This window comes from Girardinichthys multiradiatus, chromosome 17, assembly GCF_021462225.1.
Source record: "Girardinichthys multiradiatus isolate DD_20200921_A chromosome 17, DD_fGirMul_XY1, whole genome shotgun sequence".
NCBI classification, from domain to species: Eukaryota; Metazoa; Chordata; class Actinopteri; order Cyprinodontiformes; family Goodeidae; genus Girardinichthys; species Girardinichthys multiradiatus.
Window position 1 is genome coordinate 22,493,189 of NC_061809.1, and position 6,905 is coordinate 22,500,093.

General features: G+C 40.2%; 1 long non-coding RNA gene across 1 annotated transcript; it reads right to left on the minus strand.

Moving 5' to 3' along the window:
* Nucleotides 1–2,603: 2,603 nt before the first annotated feature.
* On the minus strand, nt 2,604–4,137 carry LOC124882836. The gene is made up of 2 exons (XR_007042009.1): nt 3,556–4,137; nt 2,604–3,362 (listed from the first exon to the last, which is right to left on the minus strand). It is a non-coding gene; the product is annotated as an uncharacterized LOC124882836 (long non-coding RNA).
* Nucleotides 4,138–6,905: the final 2,768 nt, after the last annotated feature.

The following is a 6,905-nucleotide window of genomic DNA, read 5'->3' on the forward strand; positions in this document are numbered from 1 at the left end:
CATGAAAACCCAAAATTCCTATCTCACAAAATTAGCATATTTCATCCGACCAATAAAAGAAAAGTGTTTTTAATACAAAAAACATCAACCTTCAAATAATCATGTACAGTTATGCACTCAATACTTGGTTGGGAATCCTTTTGCAGAAATGACTGCTTCAATGCGGCGTGGCATGGAGGCAATCAGCCTGTGGCACTGCTGAGGTCTTATGGAGGCCCAGGATGCTTCGATAGCAGCCTTTAGCTCATCCAGAGTGTTGGGTCTTGAGTCTCTCAACGTTCTCTTCACAATATCCCACAGATTCTCTATGGGGTTCAGGTCAGGAGAGTTGGCAGGCCAATTGAGCACAGTGATACCATGGTCAGTAAACCATTTACCAGTGGTTTTGGCACTGTGAGCAGGTGCCAGGTCGTGCTGAAAAATGAAATCTTCATCTCCATAAAGCTTTTCAGCAGATGGAAGCATGAAGTGCTCCAAAATCTCCTGATAGCTAGCTGCATTGACCCTGCCCTTGATAAAACACAGTGGACCAACACCAGCAGCTGACACGGCACCCCAGACCATCACTGACTGTGGGTACTTGACACTGGACTTCTGGCATTTTGGCATTTCCTTCTCCCCAGTCTTCCTCCAGACTCTGGCACCTTGATTTCCGAATGACATGCAGAATTTGCTATCATCCAAAAAAAGTACTTTGGACCACTGAGCAACAGTCCAGTGCTGCTTCTCTGTAGCCCAGGTCAGGCGCTTCTGCCGCTGTTTCTGGTTCAAAAGTGGCTTGACCTGGGGAATGCGGCACCTGTAGCCCATTTCCTGCACACGCCTGTGCACGGTGGCTCTGGATGTTTCTACTCCAGACTCAGTCCACTGCTTCCGCAGGTCCCCCAAGGTCTGGAATCGGCCCTTCTCCACAATCTTCCTCAGGGTCCGGTCACCTCTTCTCGTTGTGCAGCGTTTTCTGCCACACTTTTTCCTTCCCACAGACTTCCCACTGAGGTGCCTTGATACAGCACTCTGGGAACAGCCTATTCATTCAGAAATGTCTTTCTGTGTCTTACCCTCTTGCTTGAGGGTGTCAATAGTGGCCTTCTGGACAGCAGTCAGGTCGGCAGTCTTACCCATGATTGGGGTTTTGAGTGATGAACCAGGCTGGGAGTTTTAAAGGCCTCAGGAATCTTTTGCAGGTGTTTAGAGTTAACTCGTTGATTCAGATGATTAGGTTCATAGCTCGTTTAGAGACCCTTTTAATGATATGCTAATTTTGTGAGATAGGAATTTTGGGTTTTCATGAGCTGTATGCCAAAATCATCTGTATTAAGACAATAAAAGACCTGAAATATTTCAGTTAGTGTGCAATGAATCTAAAATATATGAATGTTAAATTTTCATCATGACATTATGGAAAATAATGAACTTTATCACAATATGCTAATATTTTGAGAAGGACCTGTACAAGCGACTGTCCACTGTTGCCACATGCTCATCCAGCAGGAGTGAATGCTTCAAGTCACTAACTCCATGCAAATTTCTGGGTTTGCTTAAATAGAATACCTTTTAACCAATTTAATGATAAACTGAATTTGACGGCATTGTTTGATAATTAGGATCGGTTGTATTTTATGTACTTCACTTGGAATCTTTATGATTCGACTGAATTGACTTTGTAAAGCTCCCTGAGACAAAATGTGTGGTAAATTTGAGGCTATATAAATAAACTGAATTGAATTAAATATGTAAATACTCAGTTTTCCATATTCCATGTTTGTTTTCATTACTTCTCCTGGCTGCAAAGGAACCATGTTCCATGTTTAAAAATTTGTATCCTTCCCCTCTCAGTGTTTTGTTATTGATAGACACACTGACTTGCACCCTAGAAAAGATGTTAATCCTGGGAGAGATTCTGTCAGGCCCACGTGTGGCCGGGAACATGTCCAGAGTGAAAAAGGAGTGCCTTTCCTGGGAGTAAGAATTTAATTATTCAGCTGGGAGAGCGTGTCTGTTGTGAGCGGCAGGCGCACGGCTGCCTGTTCCCAGCGTGCGACAAGGGGGTTAAGAGCCACAGAAAGGCCTCCATTATGCCGAGTGAGAACGTCCCATGTGGCAAGCTGCACGGCTTCTGCTCTCATTCACTCCGCTTTACAACGGCGCTGCCCAGAGTCTCAAACTTTCATTCTGTGCCCCCTTCACTATCCCTTTTTCTTTCTCTCAGAAAAGAACCATCACAATGCTGCTGGAATCCTGAAGTGGATTCTTCAGCACCCCCCGTGGACAGTGCACATGTGGACAATATTCACAGGATGTCCATCAACTAGACCATTAATCAACAACATCTCATGAAAGCACAATTAGGAGCCTCACAACTCTATAAGCGATTATCATCTCTAAGCACCCCTGCAACTCCTTCTGGACAGCAATGCACCGTGTGCTCAGTCGGTTTTGCACAATCCAGCTTTTTTTGTTGCAAATGTAAAAAAATAGCTGGGGTTGCATAATTGTGACAAAATAATGAGTGTGGACAGCTGCAGTGATGTAGAACCCACTCCTCTCAGTCTCAATAAAAATGAGCCACATCTGGCCAATCATTATTATAGGAACAGATCCTCAGTGTGTGACTAAGACCGAGAGGCTTTGGTCATCTCAGAAGCATACTGTACCATTTCTTGTGATAAACGAGCAATTGTGTCCATCATTAGTAATGATGGTAAATGACTCAGTGTGGAGCTCTCCATCCACTGTACTGTGTGACAGTTTATGTGGCGATAAGTTCATCTAATAAATTACTGAAACGGCCTCGGGAAACACAACTTCAACCAATACCAACATAACTCCATCATCTTCCTCATTATTAGCCATACTTTTAAAATCAACAGCTTTATTTTAATCATCACCGTGTTGTAGTCATATTCATTATCGCCATCATCATATTATTATTAATATCATTATCATCATCACATTTATTATTGGCGCTGCAGGCAGTTGTTAGCACTGTTGCCTCAAAGCAGGAAGGTTCAGGTTCAAATCCCGGCCTGGGGTTGTCCTTATAGGGTTTGCATATTCTCCTCTTGCATGCGCTGGGTTCTCTCTGGGTACTCCGGCTTTCTCCCACAGTCCAAAAGCATGACTGTTAGGTTAATTGGTTACTCTGAATTGCCCTTAGCTATGAGTGTGTTTGGATGGTGGTCTCTCTGATGTACCTCCACATTAAGTTTATTATCAACATGACATTTTCAAAACTCCTCCCAATACTTATATTTAAGTAAAGGTTTTAGTTTTGTGCTTTTCATACCGGTGCACCACACTTCATTTTGACTCAATAGGCTGTGGGTGAAGAGAATCCAAATAGCAAGACACAGTGGAGTCATCTAAAATGAAACAAACATTTATTTAATTTAAAAACTTAAGAAAATTAAGAATTGATCTAAAAACAATGCACAATGTGACAAGAATAGAAATTAGTAGAAAAAGCAGCCCACATATAAAGAAAAAGATTGAATAAAACTTCAGAGAGAACTGAGTTCATTTCACTTTATAAGATGATAAAAATAGTCTCTTTACCAGACATTTATATTCATTTTAAATGAACCGTTGCTTGTTGTCTTTGTCCCTGCGATAAACCCAGTACCATCCTTCTTCAGTCCATTCAGCTGACCTGTTCTGCACACAAGGACTGATGTCAAATAAGCAACAGATGAGAGTCAATCAGTAAGAGAGTCCAGGTGTGAAGCACAGAAAGCTGACCTGAACAAGAGCTTATATTTTTTACAAACTTAAAACTGGAAATGAAGCAAATAAACCTGAAATTGGAATAAAACAGAAATAAGAGTGGTCCAGCTGAAACAAAGAGGATCTAAAATAAATAAATAAATAAATAAATACATTTTCTAAAATTTATTTCTCAGCATGTGGTGATAATAAACCAAATAAATAGTTTTTTTTTTTACATTTCCAGTATTACAAAAGCCACATATATAATGTTTAACTAAGACATTTAATTGAAAGACCTTTGTTGGCTCACAAAAAGACAAAAAACCAATTCATGTAAAAAATAGAACAATAATACATAATAAGTGATGTATCTGCATGAATAATGGTTTGCTTTGTCACTATGTATCTCATAGGCTATATATATTTGTAGATGGTTTCATATTGTAACTTCTTAAAACTCCAGTTTAGTAACATTTTGTTTTTGTAAACGACAGCAAATGTCATTTCAGGCCATTTCACAAAACAAACAGGTTCAGTTCATATCAAGCTATACAGAATTCATTTCAGTCCAGATTAACTTTAAATAAATCTAATTTATTCCAACATAAACCAATTGCATGGTGCCCACTTCCATCCAAATAATACAACAAGGTCACACAAGGCAGCTGATTAATTAATGTCAATGGGTAAAAGGTTGTTTATCCAAACAAGACTTTTTTGTTTATATCCCTCATCCTGAGCATGCATGTGGAAACAGTGGAGAGGAACAACTCCCTTTGTCTGGTTCTACCTGCAGCAGAACCAGACTTGGTATATTTGCTGCAACTGAAAAGGCAGGAAAGGACAAAAATAAACACAAAACCACCAGGCTGAGAGCACTTTCTATGAGAAAGGAAACCAGAGTACACAAAGTTAATGGCAGCAGCAGCTCCTTTAATGACCCAGTCCCAGAGAGACACAGCTGATCCAGGTGCACCTTGTATAGGAAAGTGCTAGCTTTGCATGTGTAAAGTGTAATTGTATCATCTCATTACATTTCGAGGCCTAAAAAATGTTGACTTGGCTTACAAATTTCTGGACCTCCACAAAAATACTGAGTGACTTAAAAGACAAAAACAGTTAAATGCAAGTGAAGTTTAGCATCTTTTAATGAAAGGCAAAAACATTTGAGACAACAGTGGGAGAAAGCATTGCTCTTTGAGCTGCTGGTGTTTTCTGTAGATTATGTAACCAACATCGCCCCCATGTGGGGCCTGTTAGTCCCTGCATTCATTTTGGTTTACAATGGTTTTCCTAAAGTGTTGCGTCTATTAAGTAAGATTTTTAAAGTGAAGAAACAAAACTTTATCAATCTGACACAGACTTTAGGGTGCAGATATATATTTCAGCCTGTTGGCAAAAGTGTTTCTTTTAATCATGTCAATTAATTTTGATCAATCAATTGCGTGTTACGCCTAAACAATAAGAAAAACATCCAGGAGGACACAATCTATTATAGGTGGATGAACAGATTTATTTGGGATTTTCTTATAGCCTCAGACAGAGATCCATAACAAAAAAGACATACAAAGCTTCAAGCTTTTTCAATGTGGGAAATAAAGAGCAACATGTTGAGGGAAGTTTCCAATGAAGAACTGATTGTTCAGAATCACAGATGCATCCTGAGGACTTGCTGAGACCACCAGAAGTACTGGTTTGTTTTCTTCCTGTGACCCTTGAAATTGCGAGCATCACGAGTCTTAAAGGCTTTTGTCTCACTGAGGTGACTTTCACTTGTCACATGTTTGTCTGTGTGGTACAAAAGCAACAACAAACAATGTTAGCAGGAAGAAGAGAATGATGAGCACCTACTGTTTCAATGTCGTAGGCCCGTTACACCGCACTTTAATCAATAACAATAATGATAATCTTAGAAATAAGCTGATAAAGGAGGCTGGTTCTGTTCTGGGGACTGCTCTGGAACCACTGGAGATTATTGTGCAAAGAGAGATTTTTCTTAAAATGAACATCGCAGACAATCATGAGCATCCTCTTCATCAGATTGTCATACAACAACAGAGTCTTCACTCAGAGGCTACTTAAAAGCCACTGTAATACAGATCACTACAGGAGAACCTTCCTGCCCACAGCCATCAGCATCTAATAAAGTGGTTATCTGTGTAGTTATGCTGCTATAGGCTTAGGCTGCTGGAGGACATAACGACCACTTTCACCCTCTTTGCTACATTCTCACACTACTCTCCGATTTTGCATTATTTGCTGTTATTTCAGCTTTTAACCTTGTTCTCTCTTTTCACTTCCTAGAAGCTACACCTTGCCTGGCTCTGTGTCTACCTGTGACACCTTTATGGAGAGGGGAATCGCCCGAGCTTCTGCTGGCAACAACTTAATGCTCACCCTCTACCAATGATCCACATAGCCCTGTCTTTCAGTGTTTAACCCTTTCTCTCTCCTAGACATGGCGATTGACAGAGCTTCTACTGTGACTAACTCTATGTGCTCTCTTTCAGACTCTAACCTTGAAAACTGGCTCAGAGTTTATCTGTTCTTTCTTTCTAGGTGAAACGACTAAAGGAGCTACATCCATTAACATTTACTTTTCCTTCCCATAGAAAGTATTCCTGGATCAGTGCTTCTTTGTTCTTTTTGTGTCTCTACTCTGTTCTCTCAAACCCCCAGTCGGTCGTGGCAGATGGCCGCTCGCACTGAGCCTGGTTCTGCTGGAGGTTTCTTCCTGTGAAAAGGGAGTTTTTCCTCTCCACTGTCGCTACATGCATGCTCAGTATGAGTGATTGCTGCAAAGTCAACACCAGTGACTGTCCACTGTCTCTAGATGCTCATCCAGGAGGAGTGAATGCTGCAAGTCACTGACTGGATGCAATCTGCTGGGTTTCCTTAGATAGAAAAACTTTTTATCCAATTTGAATAAAAAGCTAACTCCGACTGCACTGTTCAATTGTTAGGATTAATTGGAATGTATGTACCTGACTGTTGTGAAGTGCTTTGAGACAACATGTGTTGTGAATTGGCGCTATAGAAATAAAACTGAATTGAATTGAATTGGTTTTGAAATGAATTAAATAAAGTGTAATTTTGGTTAATTCCTTACGTATGATCATGATCAAAAATTGTCAAACACTGGTAGTAAAATGGCTCTTATAACCCATAATGTGACACATAGGTGAATTAGAATATTGTTT